The following is a 17,379-nucleotide window of genomic DNA, read 5'->3' on the forward strand; positions in this document are numbered from 1 at the left end:
CCAGATACGGCACTAAGTTTCTGCTGTCATTGAGACAGGGATGTGCTTCTGTCAGTGAGGTAGTGTTATGGATTGCCTGAGGAAGGTGGCCCCAAATTCTTGTCTTGCTTTGGGCCCAGTGAGGTGTAAATCCACCTCTGGGCTTGAGGCACGTTCTCAGGGGCAGAACTATGGAAGACTGCCGCGGGGCTCCAGCTCTGAAGGGGCACCACCTCCATTGTCCACAACATATTCACCCCACTTAGGGCTGTAACTATGTACCCGGAGTGTACCGTCATGGCCGCCCAATACATGGCACCCCTTTTCGGCACCCGAGAAGCCACCATACACTAGTGGAGAGCTCCATGTCAGACCATCAGCTGCTGCCTTCCTCTAGCTATAGCCTGTCTGCATGTGAATTGCTACATTACAGTGTCAGTGTCTGGGGGGGGGCACCAAATTATAACTTGCGCCTGGGATGAACTTAAACCACTGCACGTTCTGTCAGTGCAGCTGCACAAGGGCACCAGGACAGAAACCTGGCAGGAGTTATCGGTATAAGGGGGGGGGGGGGTTTGGTGTGCTGAGAAACCTAGCCCTGACCTGACCACCACCATCTAATGGTAAAAACTACCATCGTGAGAAAAACATTAAATTATGTTATGGTTACTTATGGTCTGTAATCATCAATGTCGTTCCCTACACTGCATTCAGCAAATCCAGATTGTTGGAAGCAGGATCAGATACAGGAGCTGGAACAGGACAGCAAACCACTGTGCCTGTACAATATAGCATCATGAGTGCAACAATTTATATGCGTAATTCCTGTGTCTTATGGTGCATACACACGATCAGATTTTTCCTTCAGATATGAACGATAACGATTTAAAAATCGTTCAGTCGTTCATATCTGAAGGAAAATCGTTCATATCTGACATGCCTGAACGATGGACGATCAACGATGCGCGTTCCCGTTTGTCAGATAACGATATCTGACATCTGATGGGTTTGCAGTCAGACTTGGAAAATTCCATTCATTTTAATGCAGTCTAAAATCGTTCAATAGTTCAAAACTTTGGTAAAATCGTTCAAAACGTTCAATCGTTCATCTGACAAGTCTGACAAATCTGACCGTGTGTACGCTCCATTACAGAGCATGACCCTCTCATGCTGGTCACGTTCACCCTGGAAGCAAGGCTCGGAGACTCCCCTCTGGAAACCCTGCGTCCATTACCCCGCAGCCCACACCATTCCCTTGTACACTGTCCGCACTTTTTCCTCTGGAGTCCATGACAATGACCTATATTTAGTTTGAATTTTGTGTGTGCGTGGCCAGTGATTGACCCGTATGTTATGTAACTGGCTTTGTGGCTGAAGAACGGACGAGGGTACCCATTAGCCCCAGCGTCGGGCACGTGTTCCAAAGGCACATACACTAGTCCGAATCACACACAGTAACACGGTGTGCATGTGACGTTGATGGGCGTGACTAGGTGGCGGTGGGGCGGGGCGTCAGCAAGCTATTTGTAGGCGGCGATCCAGCTCTCAAAGACAGCTGGCGGCATAGGGGCGGAGTCTCTGGCGGAGGGCAGGATCCTGAGCTAGTGGCTGTTCTCGCGAGCGTGTCCCGGCTGCTCCGCTCCGCCTCCGCCTCCTCCTCCTTACTCGGCGCTTGAGGGAGAGAGAGAGCTCCCGGTGCGGGGAGGAGACGCTGGACAGCAGCTGGAGGAGAGCGGGGAGCTCGCTGGTCCGAGCCATAGACCAGCACTGACCTCAGTAGGGGGTCCGTCCGTATACCTCCCCCACCCGGGGAGTGCCAGGGAGGGTCACGGCCCCGGTGAGTAAAGCTTATAGTTGATGGTTAGTATAGGTGGTGACCTGGCCGAGCCCTGTGCTCATCCTATAGGCCAACGGCACCGTCTCCTGCAGTAGCCTTGCTGCCCCGGGCAGCATGGGATGAGGAAGCACCTGGGCACGGCGCAGTGCAGCTCCATTCTGCAGGGAAGCTGCTGGGTGTACACTGTGGTTGGGGTTGCCCTGCCTGGTGCTCATGGGGGTTAGCTGCCCTGCCTGGTGCCCCTAGGTACACAAGTAGAGCTTATTCAGTGTGTAGTCTATACATGGAGCATGCCTTTCTATACATGTATGTGGTGTCTGTCAGACATGTATTATGAGATGCTAGTACTTTCCTGTGGCCTCACCTGTCTTCACATAACTGAGATATGAGATTGGACATATGTGTTCTGTATTTGTTTCCAGTGCTTGTTCTATATGGGTAACTATTTCACTTTTAATTTTTGTAATCGCTGCTGCTTGGCCAGGCCTTCATCTTACAGACTCCGCTGCTTGCTCTTTATTTTATCTTATCAATAGTCTCTAACCTGAATTGTTTATTTTAGGATTGGTGGCTGCTTGCTGATTAGATAATAGAACCTACATTTACTTTATGTTCAAATGTCAATATGGAGCATGATAGTGACCATTTATAAACTAGTTGAAGATTAGAGCAGCTACAGAAACTATATCTATCTCTTTTTTTTTTTTTTTTTTTTTTATTTCTGCCAATATTTAAGCTGGGTACATATTAGATGTGTTCGATGATTTGCCAGTTTTTGACCGATTGGAACGACAAGTTGTGAAATGTGTGTGCTCTTGCATGTCATTTTGTTGCATCTTCCGATCGGCCTGCAAGATTCGAGGAATGACACCATGCTTGTGAATGCAGTGGGGGAACGACCTATTGAGCGCTTGTACACCAGATCCTGTAGAGTGTATATATTGTTTGGTCGCATCATTCATTGCTGGTACACACACTGGGCACGATTCAATTAAACGCGAAGTGAATAGCGCCGTTGAATGAGCTCCCGAAGCTATGCAATCCATCGCAATGTTGGATCCGGGTAGGCTCTTTCTCGCGCCTTAAACAGGGTGTTTAGGCGTGAGAACGGGCATTCTCCGACTAAACGTCCCGGCTCGATGCTGTTTTCCCGGCGCTAAGGTCAGAAAACAGCACTGCGCCTGGACTTTTGTCGGATATCTGCTCGCAACCCCGGTGGGTTGCGATAAGAATTCCTAGTCGTGCTTAACAGCACATGAATTGAATAGCTCCGGGAGTTGATTCCTGGCACTATTCAATTTGCGTTGAATAGAATCGTGCCCGTTGTCTGATGTGTACCTAGCTTTATGCCGCATATCTGCTACACTATATCTCTCAATGAGCGATATTGTGTAGCATGTCTACGGCAGTGGTGTGCTCAATATCCTTAACGACATTGATCGCACACACTGAACGATATCATTCAGTGCCAGCACCCTCCCTCATCCCCGAACCTGCACAACTTGACGAAGTAGTCAGGTTGGACAGCATGTTCAGGCGATGAGTGACGTCTTCAACGACCAGCGGGAGTGTGCGTCACTGGTTGTTGATGACTTATCCACTGGCCGATATAATGAACGATTGAACAATATCGTTAATTATATTGGCTAGTGGATACGTGGCATTAGTCTTCTTTTCTGGAAAGATTGCTGACCTCATCTTTTTGTTGCATTTGACTAATGCAGATATTAAGGGATGGATGTATAACATTTAACCCAGGTTCTAATGGTGGCAATTATTGTAGTTTGCCCAGTTAACTGTTCAGTAGTTGCTATTACTTCCCTCTATCTCCTTTCAGTGCTCTCATGTTGATTTTATTCTAATATGGTTAATTTAATAGCTTGGGGCAGTAGTTCCCAAACTTTCTTGAATCACAGCCCTAGAGTATTGACTCTTTTTCACAGCACCCCTAGACCAAATAGAAGGGGAAGGGGGCTTAGTCCAAAGAAAATACTAAATACAAGGCATTAGCAGACACCATTTCTCCTTTTGCTGGAAGAGAACATGCAATGTGTAACACAGGCCTATTGCCATGCGCAATGAAAATGTTGATGTCACAGCTACTTAATGGCTGAAACCTCTATGTAACAACTTTTTAATGCCATAGTACCATTCAGAACCTCAAATTTGGTGGGTGTTGTAAGTTTGCTTTCTCAATAGACCTGTAGTTGCGCAACCTTCAGTGCTTAATGCTGTCTTGTATTACTTGTTCTCGTATATTGACGTAGTCAGGTAATGTTTTGTGCAAGACAACTTTGCTGTGGTCAATTCAATTTGGGTGCAGGTTGGGTTCTGTGAGCCGTTCTCACTGTGTTCTTGCTAACTGCATTTGCTATTCAATACCAAACTCGTGTTGCTTTTTCCGAGGAACTTTGCTGGGTTTTTGTGCGCACCCACTTTAAGCATATGAAATGGTAGTGAAAATCTTTAAGGTAAAAAAGGTTGGTCCGGGCACCCCTCCCAAATAATAATGTTGCACTTGGAGGGATTTAAATAGCATCATTTGGACAATTAAGACATGCCGGTTTTCATGCGACTTTCTCTAAAAAGCTCAAGAAGTTAAATGTGGGTCATGTAGGTAGAGATGCTGTATTAAGAGGGGTTTTAGAATTTGGAGATGGGAGCTAAAAAGCTTTTACTTTCCACTATTTTCAAAATGGCATTAACGCTGAGAATCCCTTTTTTAGAGGGGTTTTTTTTTTTCTGTACCCTAAAATGGTGGAAACACTTTAATTTGATAAATGCTTGCTACATTTTTCCACCCTTAATAATAAAAAAAAAAAGTTCAGAAATCATACATTTGACACCTTTCAGTACATATGTCTACTGACAGCCTTCTATATGGTCCTGCTATCTGTTTCCACTTTTTGGGAATCCAGGGTGGCTTCCCCACTTTTTCATGCATTTCTCCTAGGTTGCTTTTTGTAGAAAAGTCTAAAATTTTTGCATTTCTTGGGTGTGAGCATTCACACGATGTATACTAGTTTCATGAATCAAACTCGCTCCTAATTACATTGACCCATAAACTTAAACTGTCCTAGGCCAGAGTTAAAAAAAAAAAACAAAAACCATGGCTGAAAAGCACAAGAGACATTTAGGGCGCTATTCGTTTGTTAGCGCACTTGAACTCCCATCTAAAGTGACAGGAGATTGCGGAGCGCTATTCAATTGATGCCGATGTTCGTACCCATAGAGGTTGGGTTTAGCCGTGTAAAAGGGCTACCCCTGACCAAAGTGCTGGGCGTTATCGCGAAAAGTGCCATTTGGGCACCCAAACGGGTCACTTTTCGCCCATTGAAATGGTGTGCTGGCAGCTGATTGCTCCCACCAGGAGCAACAATTGAATAGCTCCGTCGGGTGCGAAGGGGGGTTGAAATAATTGAATATTGCCCCAAGAGAGAATCAATTGGGTTGGTTAAGTTAGCTGTGAGGGGATAAGATGCCATTGCAACAGTTTGTAAACTCTGGCAACAGCACCTCATCTTGCCCCTGGCTAGCAGATGTTTGGTCTGAGCCGTATAAGGCTACAAATAAAAATCTAGTCCAGAGCTACTGTATATTCAGTACTTGTGGAGCAAGCCGACTCGCCCTAAATTAATTTCTTCCAATGTATATAGTAAAAGCTATAGGAGAGCATGAATAACTCTGTTATCTGAAGGTAGAACCTTAAAGCTACAATCTTATGTTTATAAGGCATCTGTATGTTGGGTGGTTGCTTGAACAGTTTGTTTCATCAGGAAATTACTGGATGCTGTCATCTTCAACAAATTTGTTAATTTACCAGTCTCGGGGGTCGATCCAATTAGACTCTCTTGCTGTGAGTCCGTTCAAGTATCGCAGCTATATACTTGCTGTCGCACCGGACTAGTTGACTTTTTTTTGTTTGCAGACCCATTAAAAAAAAAGTCTGGGGTGAGATGAGGTGTTGCCAACGCTGTCCATGCTGTTGCAATGGCCTCTTACCCTCGTGGCTAACTGAATCGAGCCCTCTGACTTTAGGTGTTTGCATAAACTTTCCTTTTTGGCAGCAGTGTTTTCATTAGCAGGATGTTTAAGTCTTTTATGTTTACAAGGGCCATCATATCCAAGTATCTTTGTTATGGAATATTAATGTTAGCATGTAAAGCACAATTGGTTCAGACAGCATAGTAGCTTCCTGATTGTAGAGCTATGGTAACTGTTTACTCATACATAAGCAATGTCACTTAAATATTTTGACGTTCTTTTTTTTTTATTTTTATACTTGACCTAAATGCTTGTTCTAAAGAATGTTGCCAATGAGAGCAGACTACTTTAAGAACACCTTCTTTCTACACCCTGTGACAGAAGCAGTCTTGTGATGTGAAACAAAATTTGTGACTAGACAATTTACCACTTAACTGACTGTTTTTCAAAAACCACCCAGAAGTCCCTGGAGCTACTCAATTCAGCGCGCTGTTAAGTCCAACTTAAGTCTGAGAATGCCAGTGTTTAGTCGTGCTAAACTGCGTTCTCCAACTAAAGTGCTGGCCGTGAGGGTGTTAGCGCAGCGCTAAGCTGGCAATCAGCCTTGTGGCTGGCACATTAATCTGATTTTCGCTCGCACCATCAGGAGGGTGTAAGAAGAAATCCTTTAATCGGCCTAACAGCGCGCTGAATTAAATCTCCCGAACTGTCCATAGGCTCCTATTGTAAAATTAGCTTCTGCCCCAGTGTCAAATTTCCTGGTCACAGTAGATCCCCAGTGACATACCTATGGAGATGATAGTGGCACAACCTACCCACTAGTGTCTATAGGTCCCACAGCATTTGAACCCCCTCCCCCAGTGGCATTGCCCCCTCTCTCCTGAAGCAGAGCACGGTGGGTACAGCCCCCCCAGTAGCACAAGATCACTCTGTTGGCCCCCCTCTCTCCTGAAGCAGCGTGTCGGTGGTACCGATCATCGGTCACCCATGCTGCAACTGATCTCTGCACTTACAGATATCTGCTTACATTGCTCAGAGGGGGACTAGGTTCCCTTCTTTGCACTTGTACTTTTTGGCACCGTATCCTGGGGCATGATTCCGGCATTGATGATGGCCATCATAGACCGCAACATCTGTGCCTGGGGGCCCGAAGGTGGTCCGTTCGAAACATGTGGAGACTGGATCTGCTCTGAAACTACTGGGGGATGCAGCAGCGGACATGGTTGTGATGCGTTGTCAGCAAAAGCCCAGCTGGCTGCATTCTATGCGACCATGCCAGGTAAGTGGTTGGTAATATTGCAAATATTTGCCTTAATTATCTTTAGTGTTTTTTAGGCTTGATGCAGATTATTGAATGTCAGTCTTTATTGTATGTAGTACTGTAGCTTCTCTTTAATGAGACAAGCTCAATCTATAGTACAACATATTAACTTTTCATCCTTAAATCATTGTGTATCAGGTGATTTAGTATAAAATGTGTAGCTCAGAGCATCTCTTCTCAATCTGTGTCCCTACACCTTAAGTTCCCCATACATATGCGACGGATCGTCGTGATGTAGCGACGGGAGCGGAAATGCCGATCCGCCGGTCGGAAATGCAGACCGGGGACCATCAATGTTCAGCGAGCCGTCACAGTATTGCTGAAATTTCATTTTAAATTTCTCCAATTTGACAATCAATTTTTTGATCGTGATTGTCACATCTGTGAAATCCAACATGTTGGGTTTATGCGATCTTGCAATGCCGGGTTGCAGGATCACTGCAATACATCGCAAGATGGATGGGGGCCTTTAGTCTGTCATTAGTTGGTCCCCGGGTTGTCACGTGCAATAACAGCCCACTGTTGCATGCGACTCCCTAGGGACCAACTCATGACGGGGGGGGGGGGGGGGGGGAAATAGGCCAGGCCTGGCAGGCTGTGCTTTGGCCAATTAACAGAGAAAGGGGAGGAGTGAGCTTTCTCGCTCTAGCCAATTAGAGCAAGGGTTTTTTTCCCCACTACTTCATGGGCTACTGCATTGGCTTGTCAAAACAAAGTCCCATCCACCCCTTGGCTTCCTACAGCCTCAGAGGAGGTGGGAGCTGGCAGGCATCTGCAGCAATGCAGACACCTCCGCAGAATGACATCTGCCATGGAGAGGAGCTGGTATCGGGGCACGCAGTAGGATGGGAGACTCCTAAGTAATGAATAGGAAAGGAGTCCTAAGTTCAATAAACTACAATGGTTGGAGAACGTGGGGAAAAGGGGTGTTTGGTATGTAAAAAACATCAGGAAGTGTTATTTGCGTACAATAAGGTTAATTTACATTTTATTTTTATATCTTTAATTTTTTGTTACTGTTGTAGATGTGTCATGGCAGAAAAGGTGCGTACACTCTGGGCGATTAGGAAAGTTAGTACGATTACGACATCATAAACAGTCGTTCCTGATCCTAGCGTTCCCGCTAGGCTGTTTCTGAAAGGCAGAAAGCACACTGCCCTCCAGCGCGGCGCCCCTCTGAAACAGCCTGCAGGTTCTGTCCTCCACCTGTGGGCTGCAGTGTCCCGTGGGTGGGGAAACTGGCAGAGCAGCAGTAACCGCCGGTGAATGGACATGCACCCTTCATCCATTCAGTGACTGCGGTGCTTGGATGCTGCCCGGCACGCCCCCAAGAGTGACGAAAAGGGGGCATGTCACCTGTCATAAAGACATGCCCCTTTTTGCGCACGGGCACTTCCGGCGCGTGCAGATGTGCCCTGCCTGCTGTCAAACCTAGAGTGAACAATATGATCCCCTGTAGTGCCTACACTGAACAATCAGTTGTTGAGTGCAGGCACACTCCATCATTCCTGAACATGGCCAGTCTGTCGTTATCTGCAGATTGGACTGCATGTTCAGGAGATGGACAATGTCGGTAACTACCAGCAGGAGCGTGCATCGCTGGTCGTCTTCGACATTATAGTGCACAATTACTGAGCGATTCCGATGTCTTAATCGTGCAATCGCTCAGTAGTATCGCCAAGTGTGTACACACCATTAGAAACACTGGTTTAGAGAACTCCTCCTTTAATTTTCCCCCTTGTATAGTAGCATATTAGTGGATGTCTATATCTATGTATCCGTCCATGCATCTGCGCTCCTTAAGATGCGTACACTCTAGACGACGTGGCTACGCCGCAATGTGACCCCCCCCACCAACTGGCCGTTCTGTCTGTTGCCTGACTGCACGATACGTCGGCCCCTTCCGCATCCCGCTACATTGTCGGCTGCCACGTCAGCCTGCATGTAGTACTGACCTGATGATGCGGCTGACAACCACAGGGGAGCGGGCACCGCACAACACGGTGCATACGCATATAACTGTTTTAACGATTAGTCCTTCTGATCCGTCGGAATCTGGCAAATCGTTAAAAAAAAAAAAAAAAAAACTCTAGTGTATACGCACTTTTAGGGTAGACACTCGGCAATATTTAGGCCAATCAGATGATTTCAAGCTGCTTGGTCTGATGGTTTAAAAAGAAATCTCATCACAACAGCAGGGTAACTAGTTTATGGGTGGAGTAGCTCTTTAATTCATACTTGCTGCATAGGTATTTAATGTCATATTCACATATGGGGGCAGAGCAAGCGCTCTGTGGTATGAAGGATGTACTCTACTTTTGTACTTAGTGGGGGCGATTCAAGTGTTTTTTTTGGTCGTGCTAATTAATGAGCGCCCAGTTTGATATTCAACTGTTCTGGGCGCTCATTAATTATCGCCCTCTTTGCCGCCTAAAAGACAAGGTTTAGCTGTCTAAAATGGCTGAACCTGTCTTAATTTCTGAGTGTGCAGAAATGCTGGCGTCAGCGGCTATCGCGCCCTGACAGAGCAACAATTGAATTGCTCTGTTGGGCATCTTACAAAAAAAGCCGCCAGCAGAACATTTGAATCTCCCCCCAGAATGTGAGAAAATGATGGATAAATATGTAGATCAGAGTAGGTGTGTAACAAGCTACACACCTACTCTGATCTACATATTTATCTATAATTTTCTCATATACGAAGTACAAAAGTAGAGTACATCCTTAAGGGGGCAGAGCAAGCGCTCTGTAGTATTGTGTATATACTTTTATGTTAAGGAGGTTAGGACACCTTTGAGCCAGCAGCTAGTGGTATTTCCATAAAACTCCCCTTTTGGGGAAATTCTGTGAGCGCTAACTCCTGTCTAAATACCATTTAATGTCATATAGCTTGCATATGCGATATTTGTTTGGACTGTAGACACTTGTATCCAGATGCATTGCACCCAAAATTGTATCCTAATGTTGTACATGAGTTTGTTAATGTTTTTCAGATCTCTTCTAGTTTTCAGTTGAGAGATGCACCTATGTCGGTTTTTTTCTATTTGTTTCTCAAAAATGTAGATTTCACCACAACACTTTTCTGGAAAATCATGTAATTATCAGACAACATTGAATAGTTGTGGAGTTTCCAGGCATAGATGCAAGCAGAGCCTTAGAACGAACATGCGCTAATTCCAAAATAGTCATGCAGAGGCGAGAAGTGAAATAGGCATTAAGGGGGTTGTTCAGTTCTTAGGAGTGATATCTGTTTTGGACACACGTCTAAAGTGGCGGGAGCTCTTCAATTATTTGTGACAATGTACAGGAATAGCTGTGTAAAGTGGCTTCCCCTGTTCATAGTGCCAGTTAAGGCCCACAAAAGCCAGACATGCTGCATTTAAGGCGCATAAAATACATTCCCCCCCCCCCCCCTTTCCTAGAAGACTCACTGATTATCCTCAGCGAGATATATATATATATATATATATATATATGTGTGTGTATATGGATGGGGCATGCCTGATGCATGGCAATTGCATTACGCATGAGTGACTGCAGGCCAAAAGATCCCTCTCTGAAAAATATTGGAGTAATGCAGCCCGTCTGTTACAATGGGCGGATGCACTTTAAAAGGTAAGCTTTTCGGAGCCTGGTAAATTGCCCATGATCGCAGTCCCCATAGACCGATATTGGGGCTGCTTTTGTGAATAAAAGCAGAGGGACTGCAATAGATGACCTCATAAATGGGCCACGCTTCTTAAAAATTTGGCAAGCCTCAGAAAATGTTTGTTTACAGTACATTAACAAATATATGGTTTACTAAACAGATCCCCCATATTGGTAAATGTATCTCCTTGAAACTTTCATTCACAGGACTTGTTTGCTACACCTCTTGGCTGCTTGAATATTTAGAATGAGCTTGATCATTGCTGCATTAGTGAAATTAACCCTCAAATAAGCAATAAGGCATAAGTGTTAAGTGCCATAGTGGGGAGTAAGGAGTAGATGAAAGTATACGTAAGGAGAAGCACAAGAGGGTAGATTGCCCTGCTCATGAGTTTACATTCTAGTGGTGAGGAGCAGACAAACAGGTGTGACACAGATTGAGACAGTGTAAGGAGCATTTAGTAGCAATTTAGGATGAGATCTGCAAGGCTTTGATGTAGTGGGTCTTCAAAGCCAATTTATAGAGAGGTGGAAAGTCTGATGGGGATAGTTCCAGAGGTAGGGCGCAGCACGGGCAAAATCTTGGAGGTGGGAGGAAATCTGTTTGCAGGAGAGGTGGCATTCATTTGGTGATCGAAGAGGGTGGGCGTGGGAAGGGAGATGAGGTCAGATGTGAATGGGTGAGGGCTAAGTGAGTGTAAGAGCCTTGAATCTGGTACTGACGAGGAGCCAGTGGAGGACTTTATTTAGCATGCTCATTTGTACTATATCTACACAATGATGGTTAATGCTAGATCTATCACTAGTTTTATGGACATGGTTCATTGTTAAGCTGGGCACAAACTATACAATTATCAGGGCAATCAGCCGATAATGACCGGCCTGATAAGTGTATAGTGTATGACTGAGCGTTAGCCAATAAGCCGCTTCAAACACACTTGTAAAGTTCAAGTCAGGAACTGATTTGCTGCACACATGATTTCATTCCCAACCTTTCAACCCTGTTGAAGAGCTATGTAGGAAGTAAATACTGAGCTAGAAACTGCTCAATGTGTACAGGTGCACACCGATCTGATAATAGCAATGTCATATCGGTGCGTTTATAGGATTGAGAAAATTGCTCTGCTAGGGTGTACAAAGCATTAGCATGCATCTGCCCCGGGAGGTTTTCCACAAGAATAAATCTGTAGACTTAATGAGGGGGAATTCAATTGTTTGCGCAGCTGTTATGGTGCGTACACATGGTACGATCAGTCGGCGATAACGATATTGCTGACTCATCGTCCTGCACCTTCCCGGTGTGCTGGATGATCGTTATCGTTCATCCAGCACACCACCAACCCGCCAGCGAGAGTCCCTATGTAACCTGGTTGATATCGATCAGGTTGGCCTGCATGTACAGGCAATGGTCGAGATCGTTATCGTCCATATGTGCTCGCGCATCGCTGGTCGTTGGGCATGAAAAAAATGAACGCTCACAATGTGTTAGGTTATTGTGCATGTTTATCGTACCGTGTACGCACCATTAGTAATATGCGCTGGACGGAGTCCTTAAATTGTTGCTCCAATCATGCACTGTTTCCGCAGGTGAACAGATTTCTGCTTGCACCCTCCTGAGGTGACAATCGGCAAACAATGAAAAATCAGTTTTCGAGTGCCCACACTGCTGTTTGGGCGTACTAATGAGGACTTTGCACTGGTGATTTTGGGTGTGTGATGCATGACAAGGCATGGGTGCAAAAAAAAAACATTTTTGACTGGAGATCGGGTGCAAAATAACAATTGAATCACCCCCTATGACTCTTTGGGGGATATTCAATTCAGTGTGAATTGAATAGCGCTAGGAGGGAGCTCCTGGAGCTATTCAGTTCAGTGTGCTGTTTTGTCGGCTGAGGGTGCGAGAAGAAATCCAACTAAAGTGGCTGCTGCTTTCTGGCTTAGCGTGGCGCTAACAGCCTTGCGGCCCATGCTGTAGTCGGAGAATGGCGATTCTTGACTAAACACACAGGTTGTCGCCAGAACCAGCTTTCTCCAACTACTTTCTGACAAAGTAAACATTGTGGTGAATTGAATAGCTCCAGGAGCTCCCTCCCTACGCAGTTGAATCACATTGCACTTTTCTGGAAACATGGCTTTTTCCCTGTGCTAATGTAATTAGTCAAACATGAGTTTAAAAAAAAAAAAAAGCCTTGAGTGAAAGCAGGCATTATTACAGCTAAAGGTCTGTTCCGGCTTGGTGTGCGTTCTGGGGAACAGGCTTCAGACAGGATGCAAATACTCTTACATTGTGAGTCTGAAAGGCATTCTTAGCTTCCCCTTATGCTTAGTAATGCTTGCAGGTGTCTGGGTATTTTTCCCTGCTAGAGCTGTGGCTTGTTTTGTGGTGAAATTAAATTTCCTTATGTCCTCACTGAATGAACCCAACAATTCACATTATGGTTTTCGTATATCTCATTATAGGCCAGGTTGCTAGATGCTGTGACCGAAGTTGCAGCCTTGTTACATCTGTCTTTTTGGCTCTCCTCTATTATCCTCACCTCCAAACACAACCCCCCCTTCTCCTTCCAATTTCCTCTAATCTGTCCCCAACATGTTCTGTTTCTGGGATGGTGTTAGGGTGCTGTTAAGCCAGGACATTTTCCTCCTGTCAGCATCTGCAGTGCCCAGCCCCACTGGTGGGGCCTCTCTACACGCAGGTGATAAGAAACCGTCCTGTCCTAACAGCGCTGGGGAGAGTAGACAGAAGCAAGGCTGTGTTGGAGAGTCTGCCAACCAATAAGCTGAGGGAGTGGGGCCTCCCTGGAGCTTGAAAGGCAAATTATATAATGGGTCTTTTATTATTTTATTACACTTTATACTATGTTTATGGAATTTTTTAGCTTTTCTGTGCCCTTTTTAATTTGCCATGGCTTCTATAGCCAGTGCAGCTATGCACTATGGGCCTGATTCAGAGATGGACAGAATTGCAGACCTCCTTGCTGCGACCGAGGGGATCGCGATGGTTGCCCCTTTGACCAGGCTGCAGTAGCTAAAGCTTAACAGGTCCTGGCCGCTTGCAAAGCCAGGAAGTCTGCGTCCATGGACACAGTCCCTGACTTGAGTACTCCCAGAAAATGGGGTAGACGTGCCCTTTTCCGGTAACGCAGGCTGTTCCACACTGCCCTCCAAACACTTCTGCCTGTCAAATCAGGCAGAGACTTGATGTGCAAGATCGCAGAACGGCTCCTGCGCAAAGTACAAAAATCGTAGATGTGCACTAACTTTCGGTTAAGCGTCCATGTGCATGGGCTCTCATGAAATGGAAATCAGACTAGGAATTCTTATTAGGCCACAAGTAATCTGTTTAGTGTCAAAGGTGCAACGTGCCAGGAGTGCTGCTACAAATGTGCCCTCAAGCGAGACTCCTGATGCGAGAGCTGCGCAGAGTGGGCTCAGTCCCTTTTGCTCTAACGTGCATCTTATTTGGAACGCGATGCTACTAAACCGCTTTAACAGTTCATTGATTTGATATTTGACGTGTATGTGTGCGACTGTCTGAAATCAGATTCAACCTCAGTCTCGCACAGATATAAATGTTGCAGTGTCTTGTGAAAAATCGCTCTTACGCAAGCAGTCGCAAGGGACTTAGTACGTTGAGAAGGGCTGTTTGGCGTGTCCCAATAAAGTGTATGAGGTCACAGCTATGCACTGGAATAATGTTTCAAAATACTGAACCTTAAGCATTACAGCTGCTGCTACATTGTCTTATGATGGCTGAATCATGGGGGATGTGGTTGAAACAGCTGGAGTGCTAAATCTCAACGCATAGGCCTGGTAAAGTGTAGCCTGTTGAGTGCTCTTCCACATAATTGAGTGTATACTAGCCGCCACAAAACGAACTGACTTCTATGAAGTTCAATTTGCTGGCTTTCTGTCTAATCGATGCTCTCATAAGTTAAAATAGATGTCTTTAATGATGGGCGTATAAACTTCCTTGAAGGATTATCCAGGACACTATTCTTTCTAGAGACACAATTTTAAAGTTGCTCTTAAACATTTTAGTACATGCAGCACTAGACAGCCAAGGAATTGATTTTATAGCTGTTGTAGTAATGTGCTTTTCCCTAAGAATAAAAAAAAATGTCCTGGGCCTTCTAGGAGCCTTTTTGTCATTACTGCACAGACTGTGTAATGGTTAGCATTACTACCTCACAGCACTGAGGTTGTGGGTTCAATTTCCCACCACGGCCCTACCTATGTGGAGGTAGTATATTCTCCCTGTGCTTGCGTGGGTGTGCTCCGGTTTACTCCCACTTTCCAAAAATATGCTGGTAGATTAATTGGCTCCCAACAAAATGAAAATTGACCCTTATGCTGGGTACACACTGCCCGATATATAGGCCGATCAATTGATCAGCCAATATATCGTGCCCCCTATTTGTTAGTGTGTACAGATGTCTGTGAATGACTTAGTTCAGACATATCGCATTTTCTGTGCTGCACAGCCGATGAACAGATGTCTGCAGACGTATCTGTTCATCTGCAAGTGTGTACAGGCAGTCAGCCGATCACCCGTACACAGGAGTGCCGAGAGGGAGGGAGGAGCCGCGAGCGGGTATTAATTACCCAGGTCTGGCACCACTCCTCATCCCTCTTAGGTCACAACAGCAGTGTGCTGGGCTGCACTGGGAGACTGTCCGAGGCTATTAAAGCAACACCCGGAGAGTCTCCTATGCCAAAGGAGGGGAGCAATCACACTGATCGCGCCCCCCATTTGCTGAGGGGCCCACAGCAACCCCCTCCCCAGCGTGCAGCGCAGCAAATTGATTTTTTTTCAAAGGGGGTGTGGTCACGAGTTCTGCGATTAGGCCATGCTTCCTACCTGCACCCAGGCCGACCCGCTGCAGCATGCAGATGATGGTCGTTCAGTGTGTATGAATGATCATAATCTGCAGATATATCGCTATAGTGTGTACCCACCTTTAGTGAGCAAATGGTAGAGCATTTTCAGATTGTAAGCTCCACTGGGGCAGGGACTAATGTGAATGGGCAAATATTCTCTGTAAAGCGCTGTGGAATGTGTGCGCTATATAAATAACTGGTAATAAATTAATAATAATAATTACTGGGACACGGCGGCAGTGTAAAGCCTGATTATGGCGGGCAAGGACTGACCAGACTATAAAAGGTCTTCAACCATGTTTGTAATTTAAGCACTTTATGTTAATGTAAAGATCATTTTTATAAAAAAAAAAAAAAAAACTAACTTTACTTGTATTTTAGAAGTCCCTGCAAACATGACTTTTGTGACCAACATGTATGAAAAGTGTACCAGCTGCAAATGCCTAGTGTCTGATGTATGAGGGGGAATCCAATTAAATGTGATGTTGAATAGCGCCTGGTATGAGTGCATGGAGCTTTTCAGTTGGCCGCACTGTTAACCTGCAACTAGAGCATGTCTGCTTGCACCCTCCCCGAGATGTGAGCAGAAATCTGACTAAACTAGTGCCACACTGCTGATTGCGGGCGTGCACTACCAACATTGCAGCTGACGCCTATGTCGGAGAATGCAGGTTACCGTGACTAAACACCTGGCTTAAGGTGCTATAACCTGCCTTCTGACTTAAATGCGGGCACGATGGGGACAATTTAATAGCCCCAGGAACTCATTCCCGGTGCTATTCAGCACCGCAGTAAATTGAATTCCCCATGATTTGCTGAAATCTATGAAAGCCAATTCACCCTTAAACATACTAAGGAGGCATTTTCAGTGTATCTTAAACCATCTTCATATGCATTGGCATTGAGTTATTTTAAATACACCACTAAAACACTTCCATTTCACTCAAAGTTAAAATGCATATAAACAGCAGGGACAGGTTATTTGCCCATGGCAATAATCCTAAGCATGAGCTGAGTTTTTTATAAAATATATCCTGCAGTGTTCCCTCTTTATATCACAACCTCTTCATAACCCTCACTTCTAATAGTCTGTCCCATGATAATTTCAGACTGCTTCTTGAAAAGAATCCATATTAAAATGGTTAAAGGGATTCTTAAATGACTTTCAAACCTACCACCCATAAGTCATTGAGGATTTGCTTACCTTGGTGATTCCAGCAATGACTGCAGTATGCATGCTCTTTGTCTACCAGAAGCATGGAGACTTTGATTTACAAAGGTTGATGTGTATACAGATACTTATTATATAGCTATCTGGACTAAAAGGTTAGTAAAGTGTATCCAGATTGTTGGAGCAGTTATTGGCAGCCAAAAAGGACTTAATTCTACTGCACCATGTGATGTCTCTTCAGAGCGTGTCCGCTCACAGCTTCAAGCAAGTAGGCCGGGCTTATTGGGAATCCAGAACAATACCACAGGTTACAGTATTGTAGCTGACATAGAAAGCTGTAACATTAAGGCAGCTCAAAGATACACTCCTCTCCATATAATCCCCCTACAAGTTAGCTAACCTTCTCTTACCTTTCAGATAAAAGCTGTGTTTCACAGTAGTTTCAGCTAGGACACTTTATAAGATGTGCAATACAAAATAGTGATTGCTCATATCAGCAGTTTTTTTTGCCATGTGCTGGTAAAGGGAGGGGGGTTTACTCCGGACTACAGAAAGTTT

At 45.1% G+C, this 17,379-nt stretch overlaps 1 protein-coding gene across 1 annotated transcript in view; it reads left to right on the forward strand.

Moving 5' to 3' along the window:
• The first annotated feature begins 1,544 nt into the window (after positions 1–1,544).
• The window catches only part of SPSB1 (splA/ryanodine receptor domain and SOCS box containing 1), a 32,238-nt gene continuing 16,403 nt past the window's right edge, over positions 1,545–17,379 (forward strand). Inside the window, exon 1 of the mRNA XM_088468231.1 lies at positions 1,545–1,816. The gene's annotated coding sequence lies outside the window, so the exon portion shown is untranslated. The remainder of the gene's footprint in view (positions 1,817–17,379) is intronic.

This window comes from Taudactylus pleione, unplaced genomic scaffold (assembly GCF_031769625.1).
Source record: "Taudactylus pleione unplaced genomic scaffold, aTauple2 ptg000082l, whole genome shotgun sequence".
NCBI classification, from domain to species: Eukaryota; Metazoa; Chordata; class Amphibia; order Anura; family Myobatrachidae; genus Taudactylus; species Taudactylus pleione.